Consider the following 20869-nt stretch of genomic DNA (forward strand, 5'->3'; position numbering starts at 1 on the left):
AAGTGCCTGTAATCCCACCTACTTAGGAGGCTGAGGCAGGAGAATCACTTGAATCTGGGAGGTGGAGGTTGCAGTAAGCAGAGATCACACCACAGCACTCCAGCCTGGGTGACAAAGGGAGATTCTGTCTCAAAAAAAAAAAAAAAAAAAAAGGAACTGCACTTTTTAGTACAGGAGCCACCAGTCAGTCACATGTTGCTACTGAGCACTTGAAATGCAGCTAGCAAGGTGAAAGAATTGAGGTTTTTTTGAGGCAGCATCTTGCTGTCACTCAGGTTGGAGTATAGTAGTGCAATCATGGCTCCCTGCAGCCTCGACCTCCTGGGTTCAAATGATCCTCCCACCTTAGCCTCCTATGCAGCTGGAACTATAGGCATGTGCCACCATGACTGGCTAATTTAAAAAAAAAAATTTTTGGCTGGGTATCGTGGCTCACTCCTGTAATCCCAGCACGTTGGGAGGCCGAGGTGGGTGGATCACCTGAGGTCAGGAGTTCGAGACCAGCCTGGCCAACATGGTGAAACCTTGTCTCTACTAAAACTACAAAAGTTAGCCGGGCATGCTGGTGGGCATCTGTAATCCCAGCTACTCGGGAGGCTGAGTCAGGGACAATTGCTTGAACCCAGGAGGTGGAGGTTGCAGTGAGCTGAGATGGTGCCACTGCACTTCAGCCTGGGGGAGAGACCCTGTTTTGCAAAAACGGGGGTCTTGGGGCCAGGCGCAGTGGCTCACGCCTGTTATCCCAGCACTTTGGGAGGCCGAGGCGGGCGGATCACGAGATCAGGAGTTCGAGACCAGCCTGACCAACATGGTGAAACCCCGTCTCTACTAAAAATAGAAAAATTAGCAGGGTGTGGTGGCGTGCGCCTGCAATCCCAACTACTCGGGAGGAGGATGGCTTGAACCCGGGAGGCAGAGGTTGTGGTGAGCCGAGATCGAGCCATTGCGCTCCAACCTGGGTGACAGAGCAAGACTCCGTCTCGAAAACAAACAAACAAACAAAGAAAAAAACGAGGTCTCAATTTGTTGCCCAGGTTGCCCTTGAACTCCTGGACTCAAGCGATCCACCCCCCCTTCCGATCCACCGCCACCTCTCAAAGTTCTGGCATTACAGGTGTGAGTCACTGCACCTGGCCCAAGTTTTAAATTTCATTCAATTTTAATTCATTTAAATCTAGATTTAAGAAGCTGCATGCCATATGGCTAATGGTTACCAAATTGGATGACATAGGATGCTGACCCCTCATTTCACAAAGAGGGAACAACCGAGGCAAGAGTAGCATGGTGATGGGCCCAAGGTCACAAAGCCACTGAAAGACCCAGAGCCCAGGCCTCCTGCCTCCTCTTACAGCTGTGTCTGCTCCAGACCATGACGGGCTTGGAGAATGTCAGCACAGGAAAGGATAGCAGAAATCCTCTCCGGCAACATTTGTCCCAGATTGAAATAAACAAAGGACAGGCTGGAGCATTTGCTCTGGGCCCCACGGGGCTTGGCATCCTGCTCAGGAAGCGTGGCTGTCCTCAGCCCAGCCTGGGACGCTCTTCACAGTGTCCTGGCACCTTGGATGCAGGCAAGCCAGAGCGGGAAGCATAAGGGGAGCTCGCCTGGGGCAGCTGTAATCTCGGTGACCCTTGTCCTGACAAGCACACTCCTCCCCCTGCTCAGGCCGTGACAGGGAAGGCTGCATCAAGCAGAAGCCAACCTCATTTCTGCAGCTCATCCACACCTTCCACTTGCTCAGTCCTCGGCCTGCCTGCTCAGAGGTACCCAGGTGGAGGATCAGATTAATCCCCTTCTTCATCCGGAGGCTGGCATTCAAATCTCCACCCACCCAGGGAGAGTGGGCACAGAGTTATGGGCGAGGCTGAGTGACATCCAAGCCCTCAGGAGAAAGAGGATGGCGAGAGAGAGCCCTGGCACCTTGCTCTAGCCATCTGCTGCCGACCCGGCCTGAGTGCACTGTGCCTGAGCAGACGCTGGGAGAGGGTGCTCCAGGCACCTGGAGAGCAGGTGGGACTCATGTGCAGCCCCGTTTTGTTAGCATCTTCTCTCCCTCCTTCACTCTTTCTCTCTGTTCTCCAGCCCTCCCTCTCTCCCCACCCCTTCACTCCCCTTCTCTTTTGTTCGAGTAAATTTTTATCAAGGTGTAACATATATACAAAAAAGGACACAAATCATAAATGTATAGCTTGTCAGATTTTCACAAAGTGAACATACGTATGTAACTGGCACGAACATTAAGAAACAAAACATTGGCCGGGCTTGGTGGCTCATTCCTGTAAGCCCAACACTTTGGGAGGCTGAGGCAGGTGGATCACCTGAGGTCAGGAGTTGGAGACCAGCCTGACCAACATGGCGAAACCCCGTCTCTACTAAAAATATAAAAATTAGTATTTTTGTATTTGGGTGTGGTGGTGCGTGCCTGTAATCCCAGCTGCTTGGGAGGCTGAGGCATGAGAATTGCTGGAACCCAGAGATGGAGGTTGCAGTGAGTCGAGATCACGCCCTTGCACTCCAGCCTGGGAGACAGAGCGCCACTCCAACTCTCAAAAAAAATAAAAAAAAAAAAAAAAATACAGGCCAGGCATGGTGGCTCACGCCAGTAATCTCAGCACTTTGGGAGGCTGAGGCAGGCAGATCACCTGAGGTCAGGAGATCAAGACCATCATGGCCAACATGGTGAAACCCCATCTCTACTAAAATACAAAAAAAAAAAAATTAGCCAGGCGTGGTGATGCATGCCTGTAGTACCAGCTACTTGGGAGGCTGAGGCAGGGGAATTGCTTGAACCTGGGAGGCGGAGGTTGTGGTTAGCTGAGATTGCACCATTGCACTCCAGCCTGGGCAACAAGAGCGAAACTCTGTCTCAAAAAAAAAAAAATGATTTTGTTTGGTTATAGACTTTCCTACTTCTTTCACCCAACATGATGCTCGTATGATTCATTCAGGTTGTTGAGTACCCAATGGTCAACTGTTGATGGACATTTGAGACTTTTGAAAGGTGGGTGCAAATAATGCAGGTGTGAACATTCCCATCGTGTGTTTTGGTAAATGTATGTCAGATGTCTGCATATATTTGGGGTATATAGATAGCTAAGAGTGAATTGCTGGTCAGAAAGGCTGCGAATGTTCAGCTTTAGTAGAAGCCAACAGTTTCCCAAAGTTGTCCCACCAAATCACCCTCCCACAGCAAAGTATGGGCATTCCAGGAACCCCATCTTCAACCACATTTGGTATTGCCAGTTTGAAACATTTTAGCCATTCTGCTTAGCCTGCAGATCACTGTGATTTGCAGTTGCATTGCCCCAGAGACTGATGAGCTTATTTGGTCCTGCACCTGTTTTTTTGTCATGTTGTCTGCCTTTTTCTTATTGATTTGCAGACTTCATATATATTCCAGATATGAGGTTTGAGATATATACGCATGTGAATGTGTATATATATATATGTGTGTGTTGGTATACATACATATGTATATATACCAACTATCTTCTTTCTCCCATTTAATAGCTTGTCTTTTTACTCTTTTTTTTTTTTTGAAACAGAGGGTCTTGCTCTGTCACCCAGGCTGGAGTGCAGTGGTGCAATCATAGCTTACTGCAGCCTCCACCTCCCAGGCTCAAGTGATTCTCTCGTGCAGCTGGGACTGCAGGCTCACACCACCACTCCCGGCTAATTTTTTAAAATTTTCAATAGAGGCAAGGTTGTGCTATGTTGCCCAGGCTGTTCTCGAATTCTTGGACTCAAGCAATCTTTCTACCTCAGCCTCCTGAAGTGTTGAAATTACATGTGTGAGCCACCTCTCCAGGCCATTTTACTCTCTTAAAGATGATTTTTGCTTAACAGAAATTCACCATTACAATCTAATATAATTTACCAATTGTTTTCCTTTATGGCTGTTTTTGTATCTTGTTTAATAAATCTTTACCTATCCAAGGCCATGAAACTTTGAGTTTGTTTTGTTTGTTTTTTTTTTCAAGAAGATTTATTGTTTTAACTTTTCACATTTTTATTTTTGTATATGGTATGAAGGAATGGTCAAATTTTTTTTATGTTTTGTAATCTAAAGGCCAACATTTACTTTTTCCCTATGAATATTCAGACAGTCTGGTCAACATGGGGAAACCCCATCCCTACAAATACAAAAAAAATTAGGCAGGCACGGTGGCATGCACCTGTAGTCCCAGCTACTTGGGAGGTGGAGGCGGGAGGAATGCTTGAACCCAGGAGGACGAGGCTGCAGTGTGCTCTGATTGTGCCTATGAATAGCCACTGCACTCCAGCCTAGGTGACAGAGTGAGACCCTGTCTCAGAAAAAAAGAATGTCTGGATGATTCAGCCCCAGTTGCTAAAAATCATCGTTTCCCACTGCCCTGAATTATTACATTTGTCATAAATCAAATCAAACACAGATCTGTTTCTGAGCTTTGTTTTTTTTTGTTTTTTTTTTTGTTTTTTTTGAGACAGAGTCTTCCTCTGTCCCCCAGGCTGGAGTGCAGTGGCCCAATCTCGGTTCACTGCAACCCCCACCTCCTGAGTTCAAGCTATTCTCATGCCTCAGCCTCTTGAGTAGCTGGGATTACAGGCGCCCGCCACCACGCCCAGCTAATGTTTGTATTTTTAGTAGAGACGGGGTTTCGCCATGTTGGCCAGGCTGGTCTCAAACTGCTGACCTCAGGTGATCTGCCTGCCTCAGCCTCCCAAAGTGCTGGGATTACAGGTGTGAGCCACCGCACCTAGCCGAGGCCTATTTATCTTAATGTAGGCTAGCAATAACTGTTAATGTCTGGTAGTATGAATCCTGGAGCTTTGTTCTTGGTCACTCTTGGCTGTTTGCATTTCTATATATTAGCTTGTGTCAGAATTAGCTTGTCAACTTCTGCATGCCCCCAAATAATCTTGCTGAGATTTTTAAAAATATTGCATTGGATCTATAGACTAGTTGGGAAGAATTGACATCTTTACAATATTGAGTCTTCTAATCCATGAACTAGCTGTCCATGTGTGTGTGTGCATGTGTGTGTTTTGAGATGAAGTCTTGCTCTTGTTCCCCAGGCTGGAGTGCAGTGGTGCGATCTCGGCTCACTGCAACCTCCGCCTCCCGGGTTCAAGCAATTCTCCTGCCTCAGCCTCCAAAGTAGCTGGAATGACAGGCGCCTGCCACCACGCCCAGTTAATTTTGTATTTTTAGTAGATATGCCGTTGCACTCCAGCCTGGGCAACAAGAGTGAAACTCCGTCTCAAAAAACAAACAAACAAACAAACAAAAAGAAGTATTAGTCTCAAATTTGATCTCAGAGAGAAAGCTTTCAATATTTCACATTCAGTAAGGTGATTCCTGACCAGGTGCGGTGGCTCACACCTGTAATCCCAGCACTTTGGGAGGCCAAGGCAGGTGGATTGCTTGAGCTCAGGAGTTCTAGACCAGCCTGGGCAATGTGGTGAAACCCCATCTCTACAAAATACACACACACAAAAATTAGCCGGGCATGGTGGCGCATGCCTGAAATCCCAGTTTACTCAGGAGGCTGAGGCATGAGAATCGCTTGAACCTTGGAGGCGGATGTTGCAGTGAGCCAAGATCCTGCCACTACCCTCCAGCCTGGGCAACAGAACAAGACTCTGTCTCAAATAAATAAATACATACATACATACATACATATATCCAAAGATATTTTCTCTAGATTTCTTGTTTGGCAGATATTCTATCAGACTGAGGATGTTTCCTTAACTTTCTATAATCTTTTATTCCTTTTGTTTTTCTTTCTCTCTTCCTTTTTCTATTTTTTTTTAAGGTAGGGTCTCACTCTGTCGCTCAGGCTGGAGTGCAGTGGTGCGATCGCTGCAGCCTTCATCTCCCAGGCTCAAGCCATCTTCCCATCTCAGCCTCCTGAGTAGCTGGGACCACAGGCACGTGACACCATGCCCGGTCACAAAATTTTTTGTATTTGTACACAAAAATTTTTGTATTTTGTGTAGAGATGGGTGTTGCCATGTTGCCCAGGCTTGTCTCTATCTCCTGGGCTTAAGCCATCCATGCACCTCAGCCTCCCAAAGTTCTGGGATTACAGGCGTGAGCTACTGCACCCAGCCTTATTCCTTGTTTTCTGGTAAGTTTCTTTTTATTACTATAAATTAATATGAAATGTTATCAAACACATATAATGTTTCCCCCTTTTTGAGTTAAATGGGGTAAATTATATTGATTTTTAAATGTTAAAATAATATTTCATTTATAGAATAAACTAAGTTTCTTGTTAGAGGTATTCACCTTTTCATATTTCACTGGATTTCATTTGCTAATATTTTGCTAAAGGACTTTACATCCATGTTCATGAAAGATTCACCTGTAATTTTCCTTTTTTATAACATCCTTATCAGATTTTAAAATCAAGGTTATATTGGCTTTGTAAAATCAGCTGGCCAGTGTTCCATCTATTACCATTCTCTGGAAGAGTTTGTTTAACATTGGGATTATTTTTTCTTAAACTCTTTGAAATAATTATCTGGTAAAGCCATATGTACCTGGTGTGTGTGTGTGTGTGTGTGTGTTGTGTGTGTGTGTGTGTGTAAGAGAGACCTGATCATGGCTCACTGCAAGCTCAAACTTCTAGGATCAAGCAATCCTCCTGCCTTAGCCTCATGAGTAGCTAGGACTATAGGGGCTCACCACCACATCTGGCTAAGTTGTTTTCCTTTCTTTTCTTTCTTTCTTTTTTTTTTTTTTTTGGTAGAGATGGGGTCTAGCTATGTTGCCCAGGCTGGTCTCCAACTCTTGGGCCTAAGTGATTCTCCTCCCAAAGTGCTAGGATTACAGGTGTGAACAACCTTGCCCAGCCCTCAACTGCACATTTTTCAAGACAGGTTTTCATGCTGTTGCCCAGGCTGGAGTGCAGTGGGGTGATCATGGCTCACTGCAGCCTCAACCTCCTGGGCTCAAGTGAGCCTCCCACCTCAGCCTCCCCAATAGCTGGAACTACAGGCTCGTGCCATCCGGCCTGGGTAATCTTTTTTCATTTGGTACAGACATCTCCCTATGTTGCCCAGGCTGGTCTGGAACTCCTAAGCTCAAGTGATCCTTCCCACTCAGTCCCCCAAGGTGCTGGGATTACAGGCATGAGCCGCCACCCCCAACCACATTTCTTATTTCATTAATTTCTGCTTATATCTTTATTATTTGCTTTCTTCTATTTTACTTGAATTTTACTTACTGTTAACCTTTTCCTAGTTTCTTGTAATGGATAAAGCCTTTCTTGTTTTCTAACATATGCCTTTAATACTATAAATGTCTTTCTAAGTACAGCTTTATCTGAACACCACAAATTTTGTATTTGCTCAAATATTAACTCTTTCTGGCACTTTCTATTTTTGTGTAGATTTGCATTTCCATCGTGTATCATTTTCTTTCTGCCTGAAAAATTGCTTTTAACATTTCTTGCAGATCAGGTCTGCTAGTGATCAATTCCCTTGGCTTTCTTTCTTTTCTTTTAGAGATGAGGTCTCACTATGTTGCCCAGGTTGACTCATGTTCCTGGGCTCAAGCGATCCTCCTGCCTCAGCCTCCTGAGTAGCTATGATTACAGGTACATGCCACCTTGCCTGGCTTTTTTTTTTTCCTTTGAGAAGGGGCTTTATGTTGCCTTCATTTAAAAAAAGATATTTTCTTGTTCTTTCTTTCTTTTTTTGAGATGGAGTTTCGCTCTTGTTGCCCAGGCTGGAATGCAATGACGCGATCTCAGCTCACTGCAACCTCCGCCTCCTGAGTTCAAGCTATTCTCCTGCCTCAGCTGGAACTACAGGTTCACCACCACACCTGGCTAATTTTTGTATTTTTAGTAAAGACAGTGTTTCACCATGTTGGCCAGGCTGGTCTCGAACTCCTGACCTCAGGTGATCTTCCTGCCTCAGCCTCCCAAAGTGCTGGGATTACAGGCATGAGCCACCATGCCCGGCCTAAAAAAAGATAGTTTAAAAAAAGACATTTCCACTGTACATAGAAATGTAGTTTGATGACTTTTTTGTTTCAGTACTTTGGAGATATTTTTCCATTATCTCCTGGCCTAGAAAGTTTCTGATGAAAGTCTACCACCGTTCTTATCTTTGTTCCTCTGTTCCTAATGTGCTTTTTAAATAAAAAAGCTCTGGCTGTTTCCTTTTATTATTACTATTTTTTTTTATGGAGATGGAGTCTCGCTCTGTCGCCCAGGCTGGAGTGCAGTGGCGCCATCTCAGCTCACTACCACCTCTGCCTCCCGGGTTCAAGCAATTCTCCTACCTCAGCCTCCCGAGTAGCTGGGATTACATGCACACGCTGCCACACCCGGCTAATTATTTTGTATCTTTTTTTAGTAGAGACGGGGTTTCACCATGTTCCCCAGGCTGGTCTCGAACTCCTAAGCTCAGGCAATCTGCCCACCTCAACCTCCCAATGTGCTAGGATTACAGGCGTGAGCCACCGTGCCTGGCCAACTCTGGCTGTTTCTAGGATCTCCTTTCTTACCACTGGTTTTCATCAAGTGGATTATAATGTGCTTTGGTGTCGTTTTCCCTGTGTCTATCTTGCTTGAAACTTGTAGAGATTTTCTGGATTTGTGGGTTAGTAATTTTTCATCAAATCTGGAAAATGTTCCATCATTATTTCTTCAAATAGTTTTTTTGCCCTCTCCCCTCCCTTCCTGAGGCTCCAGTTAAACAAATGTTAAGCTATAGAATTTTATCCCACAAGTCAGGAGGTTCTGTTCTCTTTCTTTCAGTCTTTTTTTCTTTGTGTGTTTCAATTTGGATAGTTTTTGTAGTAGCTACATCTTCAGCTTTACTGATCTTTTCCTGTGTCATATTTTATTTGCTTTTAAACCTATTCAGTAACATTTTATTTCATCTCTAGATGAAACATTGTAATTTTCATCTCTAGAACTTCCATGAGGGTTTCTTTCAGATCTTCAATTTCTGTCTCCATTGGGCCCCTCTTTTCTTTAAACACTTTAGCATATTGAACACATTTCTTTCTTTCTTTCTTTTTTTTTTTTTTTTTGTGATGGAGCCTTGCTCTGTCACCCAGGCTGGAGTACAGTGGCGTGATCTCGGCTCACTGCAACTTCCACCTCCTGGGTTCATGCCATTCTCCTGCCTCAGCCTCCTGAATAGCTGGGACTACAGTCACCCACCACCACACCTGGCTAATTTTTTGTATTTTTAGTAGAGACGGGGTTTCACCGTGTTAGCCAGGATGGTCTTGATCTCCTGACCTCATGATCCACCCGCCTCGGCCTCCCAAATTGTTGGGATTACAGGCGTGAGCCACGGTGCCCGGCTGAACACATTTCTAATAGCTGTTTATCCTTGCATACTAATTTAATAATCTGTCCTTTTAGGTCTTTTTCTCTTCCTCTCTCTTTTTTTTTTTTTTTTTTGAGACAGGGCAGTTTCTCACTCTGCCATCCAGGCTGGAGTGCAGTGGTGCAATCTCGGCTCACTGCAGCCTTGAACCTCCCTGCAACCCTCCCGCCTCAGCCTCCCAAGTAGTTGGGACTATAGGCATATACCACCACCCCCAGCTAATTTTTATATATTTTTTGTAGAGATAGGGTTTTGCTATGTTTCCCAGATTGGTCTTGAACTCCTGAGCTCAAGAGATCTGCCCACGTCGGCCTCCCAAACTGCTGGGATTACAGACATGAGCCACCGTGCCTGACTGGGTCTATTTCTAATGACTGATTTTTCTCCTAGTTATGGGCCACATATTTCTACTTCTGTGCATGCCTGGTAGTTTCTAACTAGGTACTGGACATTGCACATTTTGTGTTTTTGAGTATTGTATTTGGTTGTATTCCTTTAAAGAATGCTGAGCTGTGTTATGGTAGACAGTTTATGGATGGATCAGTTGAGGGCTGTTAAGCTTTTTTAGGGCATGGTGTCTAGCATTTTTAAAGAGAGAGAAATCGAGGCCAGGCGCGGTGGCTCACACCTGTAATCCCAGCACTTTGGGAGGCCGAGGCAGGCGGAGCACGAGGTCAGGAGATCAAGACCATCCTGGCTAACATGGTGAAACCCTGTCTCTACTAAAAATACAAAAAAAAAAAAATTACCTGGGCGTGGTGGTGGGTGCCTGTAAGTCCCAGCTACTCAGGAGGCTGAGGCAGGAGAATGGTGTGAATCCGGGAGGCGGAGCTTGCAGTGAGCCGAGATCGTACCACTGCACTCCAGCCTGGGCGACAGAGTGAGACTCTGTCTCAAAAAAAAAAAAATATGTTATTTGTATTCACATTAGCAGGTTTATTGTTATTTTAGAATGAACTGATGAAAATTTAAAATTTCCTCAATTTTCTGTCCAGGCGCGGTGGCTCACGCCTGTAAAACCCAGCACTTTGGGAGGCAACGTGGGAAGAGTGCTTGAGTCAATTAGTTTGAGACCAGCCTGGGTAATATGGCAAGATCCCATCTCTACTTTTTTAGAAAATAAAATAAAATAAAATAAAAATGTCTTTAATTTTCATTTTTAATAGGAGTCATTGATAAATATAATCCACATAACAAAAGCCCTAAATTTTGAGTCCTCAAAAATTTTAAGAGTCTAAAGAGGTCCTAGGACCAAAAAATTTGACAGCTGCTATTTGAGAACAATAAAAATACAAACTTAAATTAATATAATCTGCCAGCAACTGTGAAAAAGTTTTCCCACAGTAGAACACAAAACTTCCCTAGTCATTCAGCGAACTAACAGACTTTCATATTCTTTTCCTAGTTTTTGGGGGGTAGCTTTGAAGAATATGTATTCAGATTTTTAAAATTTCTTTGAGCTTCTAAATTTCTCTCACAAATAACATTTTTTAAATGAAAAGTACATTTTCTTTACTTTTTTGAGACAGAGTCTCACTCCATTGCCCAGGCTGGAGTGCTGGGCATGATCTCTGCTCACTGCAACCTCCACCTCCCGGGTTCAAGCGATTCTTGTTCCTCAGCCTCCTGAGTAGCAGGGATTACAGGCGCCCACTGTCACATCCGCTAATTTTTGTATTTCTAATAGAAACGGGGTTTCACCATGTTGGTCAGGCTGGTCTCAAACTCCTGACCTCCAGGGATCTGCCCACCTTGGCCTCCCAAAGTGCTGGAATTACAAGTGTGAGCCACTGTGCCCAGCCAAGTAACTACATTTTCTAAAACAAAAACACTTAGTGAGAACAGTAGTATTATTTTACACTTTTATAAATCTCCCTAATGTATGGCTTAATAGAAGGCAGATTTTCATATTAGCTTCTACATTCAATCTGTGGCCCCTCAAAAACTCCACCATACACTCAGGAAAGAATAGGAGTATAAAGAGGTAAATAACAATTTAAGAATATTATTATTATTTTCTTTTTTTGAGACGGAATCTTGCTCTGTCACCCAGGCTGGAGTGCAGTGGCGCAATCTTGGGTCGCTGCAACCTCCACTCCCCGGGTTTAAGCAATTCTCCTGCGTCGGCCTCCTGAGTAGCTTGGATTATAGGTGCCTGCCACCAGGCCCAGCTAATTTTTGTATTTTTAGTAGAGACAGGGTTTCACCATGTTGGCCAGGCTGGTCTTGAACTCCTGACCTCAGGTGATCTACCACCTCAGCCTCCCAAAGTCCTGGGATTACAGGTGTGAGCCACAGTGCCCAGCCAATTTAATATTATTATTAAAGCAGTTTGGACATCATGAACCCCCCTGAAAATGTCTCAGGGACTCCAAGGAATCTCTGAACCACACTTTAAGAATCAGTGCTCTAGAAAGCAGTGTCCTTATGAGAGCGGTTGATTCATAATGAAAACCTGCTCATGGAAGTCAAGCTCACGGGTGAGGCAAGGCTGAACAGTTGGCCCTAAAGCTGCCATCACTAGAAAGGCAGTTCCTGGAGCTGCAGAGGGTCATGTCTGTCAGTTCTTTACTGCCTCCTCCTATGGCATCTCAGCTCTTTCTGCCATGATCACATTCCTCTTCCTAATGTACATCCTTTAGAAGCATTTTTTTTTTTTGAGTCAGGGTCTTGTTCTGTTGCCCAGGCTGTGGTGCAATGGCACAACCTTGGCTCACTGCAGCCTCAACCTCTGGGGCTCAAGTGATCCTCCCATCTCAGCCTCTGGAGTTACCAGGACCACGGGTGCACACCACCATACCCAGCTAATTTTGTATTTTTTGTAGAGATGGGGTCTCCTTATGTTGCCCAGGCAAGTCTCGAACTCCTGGACTCAAGCAATTTTCTTACCTCTGCCTCCCAAAGTGCTGGGATTATAGGCGAGAGCCACTGTGCCCAGCCAGAAGTTTTCTTTTTTTGGAGACAGGGTCTCACCCTGTCACCCAGGCTGGAGTGCAATGGCACAGCGTTGGCTCACTGCAGCCTCTGCCTCTTGGGTTCAAGTGATTCTCGTGCCTTAGCCTCCCAAGTAGCTGAGATTACAGGCATGTGCTACAACATCTGGCTAATTTCTGTATTTTTTGTAGAGATGGGTTTTTGCCATGTTGGCCAGGCTGGCCTCGAGTGATCTGCCTACCTTGGCCTCCCAAGTGATGAGATTACAGGCATGAGCCACCGTGCCCGGCCCCAGAAGTTTTGCTAGTGAATCTCTGTTGGTGGTAATGTCACCCAGGTTTGTTTCTCTGAATAATTTTATTTTCATTTTCACCTTTGAAAAATACTTCTTCTGGCTGGGCGCAGTGGCTGAAGCCTGTAATCCCAGCACTTCGGGAGGCCGAGGTGGGCAGATCACGAGGTCAGGAGTTCGAGACCAGCCTGGCCAACATGGTGAAACCCCATCTCTACTAAAAAATACAAAAATTAGCTAGGTGTGGTGGCATGTGCCTGTAATCCCAGCAACCCAGGAGGCTGAGGCAGGAAAACTGCTTGAACCGGGACCCGGGAGGCGGAGGTTGTGGTGAGCTGAGATCACACCATTGTACTCCAGCCTGGGCAACAAGAGTGAAACTCTGTCTCAAAAAAAAAAGAAAAGAAAAATACTTTTTCTGGATTTATAATTCTGAGTGATTTTCTCCCTCTGGAAGGCATTAGCCTACTCCCCTATGTCTTCGTAAGGCTGCTGCCAGCCTGCCATTTTTAACATGATCCATTAATTCTCTCTGGCTGCTTTTATGGTCTCCTCCTTGCCTTTAGTGTGCCCCTGTGGTGTGGATTTGAGGCAGCTTTCAGCCTTGTGTTGACCTGTTTTGAGGTCATTCTCTACATGTTCTTTTTCAACCTGTTATTTCACTATTGTTCAGAATAGTCAGTAACTTTCCAATCCCTTTTAAAAATCAACAATACAGCCTTAGATGGAAGAATTTTATGGGCTTCAGTCCTAAGAATGTACCATTCTACTTCAATCCACTAAAAACATAAGTTATTTTAATGGAATGTTTAGCCTATTTACATTTATATGATGATATGTTTGTGTTTAAATAGAGCGTTTTAATATTTACTTACTTTTTACTTTTTTTTTTTTTTTTTGAGATGGAGTTTCACTCTTGTCACTCAGGCTGGAGTGCAATGGCACGTGATTTTGGCTGACTGCAACCTCCACCTCCCAGGTTCAAACGATTCTCCTGCCTCAGCCTCCTGAGGAGCTGGGATTACAAGTGTGTGCCACCACACCTGGCTAATTTTTGTATTTTTAGTAGAGATGGGGTTTCACCATTTTGACCAGGCTGGTCTCAAACTCCTGACCTCAGGTGATCCTCCCGCCTCAGCCTCCCAAAGTGCTGGGATTATAGGCGTGAGCCACTGCACCCCACCTTAATAATATTTATTTTCTCTTTATCTTACCTGTTTTATTTCTTTTTTCTCTTTTTTTTTTTTTTGCCTTCTTTGGAAAAATCAAGTATTTACTATTATTTTAAGTTCTAGCTGCTCAGGAGTTATCAAATACTTTCAAACAGATTGTGCACGTGTGTGTGTTTATCTGGTTTTTCTACTTGTTTTCAGTGGGAAAATTGGCATGCTCAAAGCTACTGCATCACAACTGGAAGTAGAATCCTTGATGAGCTCTTGAGTGGGGCTTTGCTGCAAGTGGGTCATAGCTGAAAGAACTAGCTGTGAAGAGCTTGAACCCCAGCTTCACGTGCACCAACAAGGTTGCACTTTCAGGCAGTGGTAGACTCAGACCCACATTGGGAGCAGGAGCAGGGTGGTTTGGCAGAAGGGGCATGGACAATTGGGCCCGTCACACTAGGACACTAGGAGTGAATTCTGGCTTCGCAAATTTACTCTCAGTGAGATTTGAGCTAGTTATCAAGTTTCTTTCTTTCTTTCTTTCTTTCTTTCTTTCTTTCTTTCTTTCTTTCTTTCTTTCTTTCAGTTCGTTCTTTTACCCTTTTTTTTTTTTTGAGATAGGGCCTTGTTCTGTCACCTGGGCTGGAGTGCAGTGGTATGAACATGGCTCACTGTAACCTCAACCTCCTGTGCTCAAGCCATCTTCCCACCTCAGACTCCCGAGTAGCTGGGACAACAGGTGTGCACCACTATGCCCAGCAGATTTTATTTATTTATTTTACTTATTTATTTATTTACTTAAGAGACAGGGTCTCACTCTGTCACCTAGGCTGGAGTGCAGTGGTGTAGTCTTAGCTCGCTGCAGCCTTGACCTCCCAGGCTGAAGTGATTTTCCCACCTCTGCCTCCTGAGTAGCTGGAACTACAGACAGGCAACACCATGCTGGGCTAATTTTTTTATTACTTGTAGAGATGAAGTCTCATTATGTTGCCCAGGCTGGTCTCAGACACCAGGGCTCAAGCAATCCTTCTGCCTCGACTTCCCAAAGTGCTGGGATTACAGGTGTGAGCCACTGTGCCCAGTCTTTTAAAATGTTTTATAGAGATGGGGTTGCATCATGTTGCCCAGGCTGGTCGGAAACTCCTGGGCTCAAGTGATCCTTCCACCTCAGCCTCCCAAAGTGCTCGGATTACAGGTGTGAGACACTGCACCCAGCTGCTTATTTCTTTATGAAATAGAGACGGGTATTCACCATGTTGTCCAGGCAGGTCTGGGACACCTGGGCTCAAGCGATCCTCCCGCCTTAGCCTCCCAAAGTGCTGGGATTACAGGTGGGAGCTACCACCCCTGGCCTTGGCTAATGTATGTAAAGTAGTTAGTACTGGCTGGATACTGAGCCAGCCCTGAAGAAATGGATGGTAATGATGTTGTTAAAGTAATTGGGCCTCACTGGGCCTGGTGGCTCACACCTGTAGTCCCACCTAATTGAGAGGCTGAGGCAAGAGGATCACTTGAGCCTAGGAGTTCAGGCCTAGCCTGAGCAACATAGCGAGACTTCATCTCCAAAAAAAAAAAGAAAAAGAAAAAAAGAAGGAAAGACCACTGGGGTCTCACTCCTTAGCATTTTGCAGACCACCAAAGACCTGGAAGGGGTCAGAGGCTGCCGCCTGGCTGGCCCTGCTGTTGGAAAGAAGCCTGGGGAAAGGTAGGAAGAACTGTGGATTCCCTCCTGGAGCGAGCTGCCCTTCCCAGCCCAGGGTGGGTATGCTTGGGAGTAGGACCCTCTGGCCACGTGCAAGAAGCCCTACCAGGCCTACGGCCCAGGTTATGCTTGACCTCTTCCCCTAACAGACTCCAGGCAAGTCTCCTGCCTCCTCCAACCTGTTTTCTTCCCAACCAGGGCAGCAGAGCAGGTCCTGCTGCCTGGCCTTTAAAGTCTTGCTTTTAACTTAGCCCCATAGCTGGGATAGGGTCAAGTGAGGAGACCTGGTGAGGCTAAACTGATCAATGCCCTGAAATGATATTTCTCTTATCAGTGGATCTTCCACCTGGCTGCACTTCAGAATCCCGGGGGAGCTTCAGCAAATACCATGGCCGGGGCCCATCCCTGGGGCTTCTGGCGTAGGGCTGGGCCACGGCTGGGGCCCATCCCCGGGGCTTCTGGAGCAGGCCTGGGGCCACTGATAGGGTTCAAGAGCTCAGCAGGTAATTTTATTTATTTTTTGAGACGAAGACTCACTGTCACCCAGGCTGGAGTACAGTGGCACGATCTCAGCTCACTACAACCTCCACCTCCTGGGTTCAAGCGATTCTCCTGCCTTAGCCTCCCGAGTGGCCGGGATTACCAGCGCCCACCACCACGCCTGAATAATTGTTGTATTATTAGTAGAGACGGGGTTTCGCCATTTTGACCAGGCTGGTCTCAAACTCCTGACCTCAGGTGATCCGCCCTCCTCGGCCTCCCAAAGTGCTGGGATTACAGGCGTGAGCCACTGCTCCCGGCCTCAGCAGGTGATTTTAATGAGCAGCCAGAGTTGAGATGGCTAGTCTAAGCCTCTAGTCATTCAAATGTTTAGCCTGTTGAGGCTGGAAGAGCTCCAGAGACCCTCCATCTGGCCCTCATCTTACACGGGGAGACTGAGGTCTGCGAGGAGCCCGTGGGCTGGGAATGACAGTCTCTGTTTCCTGCCCTGCCTAGGACCTGAGACTACATTCCTTTTTTAGAGCACAGCGTGGCAGTGAGCCAGCATCTCAGCCCCAAAACAGGTCAGGCCAGGGAGGAGTCCAGGCCTGGTGACCATAGCTGCTGTCACCCAGGGCACACCCACTGCATGCCAGGCTCTGGGCGGACACCTTCCTTCCACCACACAGGTGGCATTATCCACGCTTTCTGGTGATGACAGTGAGGCCCACTTGGCCAAAGGCCACTTGGGAGGAAGTGACCCAGCCAGGAATCATCCCGAAGCTGACTGACCCTGAGGCCTGTGTGTGTCCCATGAACCCTTCCTCTACCCCTCCCTCCCAGGGGAGGAGACCACCAGTGCAGGAGTCAGCGGACAGGGGCCCCTTCCTGGCACTGCCAGCTGGGCCAACAGGAGGAGAGAGAGGCAGGAGCAAAGACCTGCTTGTCTGAGCCTCGGTGTCTCTTGCAGTCCAAATGCCATCTGGTCCTCGGTACAAATATATTTCTAGGAAATCAATGATGTCCGGGCTGTCGCCGCCTCACCTCTGGACACTTATATAATCATTAACAAATGTCTGCCATTAAAGAGAAATGACTGTCATTTGACACCCAAGCTCCATTTCCAAACAGCAGACTGATATTTACCCTCCTCCTGAAAAGAGTGGATTCTAAAACAGACGGCTGAGCTCACCTCTTCCTGATTTGCAGGAAACAATCCCCCAAATGTAAAGGTCTCAACCCAGCCTCCCAGCCAGGGGGTTCTCTGTCCATAAGGTTAAGGCTTCTATTCAGATTCAGCTAAAATAGCACTTCATGAAGTTGACTTTCTTTTCTTGTCTTTCTTTATTTTTTGAGACAGAATCTTGCTCCATCATCCAGAAGTGCAGTGGCCCTATCTCGGCTCACTGCAACCTCTGCCTCCCGGGTTCAAGTGATTCTCCTGCCTCAGCCTCCCAAGTAGCTGGGATTGCAGGCACGTACCACCACGCCTGGCTAATTTTTGCATTTTTAGTAGAGATGGGGTTTCCCCATGTCAGCCAGGCTGGCCTCGAACTCCTGCCCTCAAGTAGTCTGCCGGCCTCAGCCTCCTAAAATGTTGGAATTATAGGCATGAGCCACTGCGCCCAGCCAGCCATTGTGCCCGGCCCCAGCCTTTCTTCTAAAGGAAAGTGTTTAACTATGTAGGCAGGAAATGCACTCTTCTACCTTTTAGATTACAAAAATGCTTCCAAGGACACAAGGCGTTCTCTTGTATCCTCATGGCTGTAGGAAGCCCTTGAGTGAAGGGCAGACGGTGGGGCTTTGAGGGTCACAGGGCAAGTGCTGGGCCCAGCATGGCCACCGACTGACTTCAGGAACTCGGACAGATCACTTCTCCCTGCGCCTCCACCTCCCCACTACCGCCGTTTGGTAAGGGAGCTGGAGCAGCTCAGCTGTCCACAAACCTGGCCACCCATCAGGATGACCCGGAGAGCTTTTTGGTCTGCTGCCTTTTAAGCTCCTCGTCTCTCTTTTAAGCACAGCCAGGTTCGGGAACTCCTGGCCAGCAGGCTGCCAAGCCCCCAGCTCTGACGGTCTGAGTGTCTGGTGGAAAGCTGCAAAGCTCTTGGCCCGCCAGCATGTCTGACCTGATGTTTTTTGCCCACTTCAATTCCTGGCATGTTGTAATGATGAGAGATCTGGTTATCCTGGGATGGTCCGTTCAGGCTTAGAACCATAGCTAACATTTGTCAAGCCCTTAGGAAGGGTCAGGCTTCCTCACACCGGTATCTTGTTTATTCCCCAGAACAGCCTACTGTTAATCTAAATCTAAATCTAAAACTACTGTTGTTAGATTTTGTTTATGGCTAAAGAAACTGAGGGTCAAAGTATCTAGCATGCATTTAGGTTGGGACTTGAAGCATGGAGCCAGGACTGGAACTTGGAGGGCCTGGCCCAGAAGCCTGTGGCCATAGTCACTCCATCACTCAGTCAAAGTATTGGGGCCACCCTTGGGGGTGCAAGGTGAACCCAGCAGGAAAATAGCTGCTTTCCCGGAGCAGCACACTCTCCTGTCCTCGTGCCCAGGTACCCCCCGATAGGGACGTTTTACTGCGTTCTGAAAGGTGTGCAGGGACCTGGTTCAGTCTTTGACATCGTGGCCAACAGCCACAAGTACCCCGAACATCTCATTCCTTCCAAAATGGGGTTGTCGCCTGCGTGCCTTCCTTCTTCCTATGACCCTGGAAAAGATTGCTCCGGAAGGTGCCCACTGTGTGGATGGGAAGCATCAGAGGCAAGACTCCAGGCACATCAGCGTGTCTGTGGACGTGGACATGTGGCTGCCATCTTCTGCCTCTTGGTCAGGTAGTTGTCACTCAGCTACGTCCTTGCTCTGAATCCTTCCGGTGGGCTTGGCCAACCTCCTCCCATGTGCCAGCCACACAGAGGCTGTCTCAACCCTGGCTGCTCATTAAAATCACCTGCAGAGCTCTTGAACCCTACCACTGGCCCCGGCCCTGCTCCAGAAGCCCTAGGGATGGGCCCTGGCCATGGTATTTGCTAAAGCTCCCCAGGGATTCTGAAGTGCAGCCAGGGGGAAGATCCACTGATAAGAGAAATGTCATTTCAGGGCATTGATTAGTTTAGCCTCATGAGGTCTCCTCAATTGGCCCCATCCCAGACATGGGGCTAAGTTAAAAGCAGGACTTCAAAGGCCAGCCAGCAGGACCTGATCTGCCTGCCTAATGAGGTAGGCGGATCACTTTAGGCTAGGAGTTTGAGACCAGCCTGACCAACTTGGTAAAATGCTGTCTCTACTAAAAATACAAAAATTAGCCAGATGTGGTGGTGCACACCTATAATTCCAGTTATTTGGGAGGCTGAGGCATGAGGATTGCTTGAACCTGGGAGGCAGAGTTTGCAGTAAGCCAAGATCATATCACTGCACTCCAGCCTGGGTGACAGAACCAGACCCTGTCTCAAAAAAAAAAAAAAAAAGAAAAAGAAAGCTGGTGTGATTCCATCCTGCAGGGCTGTTCTCTTGAGCAGTGGTCGTTTATCTCCGTCTGCCTTCTCTACCACCTAAGTGTATGCCGCCACCCGATGGAATATTCGATGGACATGCACATGAGTCCTCTGAGGCCCCAGAACTATCTTTTCAGTTGTGAACTTAAGGCCAACAAAGATGATCACTTTAAGGTGGATAATGATGAAAATGAGCACCAGTTATCTTTAAGAACAGTCAGTTCATGGGCTGGTGCAGAGGATGATTGCACATTGTTGAAGCAGAGGCAGTGAATTAGAAGGCAGTCCAATTGAAGTAATACTGGCAACTTTGAAAATGTCTGTTTAGTCAACGGTTTCCCTTGGGGGCTTTGAAATCACACCACCAGTGGTCTTACGGTTGTAGTATGGCTCAGGGCCAGTGCATATGAGTGGACAGCACTTAGTAGCTGTGGAGGAAGATGCAGAGTCAGAAGATGAAGAGGAGGAAGGTGTGAAACTCTTAAGTATATCTGGAAAGCAATCTGTCCCTGGAGGTGGTAGCAAGGTTCCACAGAAACAAGTAAAACTTGCTGCTGCTGCTGCTGATGATGATCATGATGAAGATGATGATGATGAAGAAGATGAAGATGATGATGAAGATCATGATGAGGAAGATGATGATGAAGATGAAGATGGTGATGATGAAGATGGTGGTGATGATGAAGAAGATGATGATGAAGATGAAGATGGTGGTGATGATGATGAAGAAGATGATGATGTTTTTGATGATGAGGAAACTGAAGAAAAAGTGCCAGTGAAGAAAGCTATACGAGATACTTCAGCCAAAAATGCACAAAAGTCAAATCAGAATGGAAAAGACTCAAAACCGTCAATGCCAAGATCAAAAAGACAAGAATCCTTCAAAAAAACAGGAAAAAACTCCTAAAATACCAAAGACCTAGTTCTGTAGAAGATATCAAAGCAAAAATGCAAGCAAGTATAGAAAAAGCACTGAACAGTCCTGGGCACTACTGATAAATTAAGCCCAAAGATAGGGAGAAAGGAAAAGGAGAGACAAATATAGCCCATACTGAGCGTCATCAACAATCCAGACCGTAGTCTTCTATTTTAATCTCAATCCCCTTTTCTGATTTGCCACCCATGCCTCTTCAGGCTGGAAATAATCTCACTCTTGGTTCCCTAATGCACTTTCTCTGACTGCTGTGATTCAGTGAATCTTGCCCTTTGCTTTGTATTACTTGTGCATTTGCCTCACCTCTGACCATGTTTTAAATCACTTTTGTATCTCCTTAGCTGCTCAATAAATATTTGAATAATAAAAAAAAAGAAGCTAGGCGAGGTGGCTCACACCTGTAATACTAGCACTTTGGGAGGCTGAGGTGGGCAGATCACCCGAGGTCAGGAGTTGCAGACCAGCCTGACCAACATGGTGAAACCCTGTCTCTACTAAAAATACAAAAATTAGCCGTGCGTGG

At 46.4% G+C, this 20869-nt stretch overlaps 1 pseudogene; it reads left to right on the plus strand.

Annotated features, from left to right (window-relative positions):
• The first annotated feature begins 19490 nt into the window (after window positions 1-19490).
• LOC101144151 (nucleophosmin-like) lies at window positions 19491-20408 on the plus strand (annotated as a pseudogene).
• The last annotated feature ends 461 nt before the right edge of the window (window positions 20409-20869 follow it).

This window comes from Gorilla gorilla, chromosome 8, assembly GCF_029281585.2.
Source record: "Gorilla gorilla gorilla isolate KB3781 chromosome 8, NHGRI_mGorGor1-v2.1_pri, whole genome shotgun sequence".
In the NCBI taxonomy this organism is placed as follows: domain Eukaryota; kingdom Metazoa; phylum Chordata; class Mammalia; order Primates; family Hominidae; genus Gorilla; species Gorilla gorilla.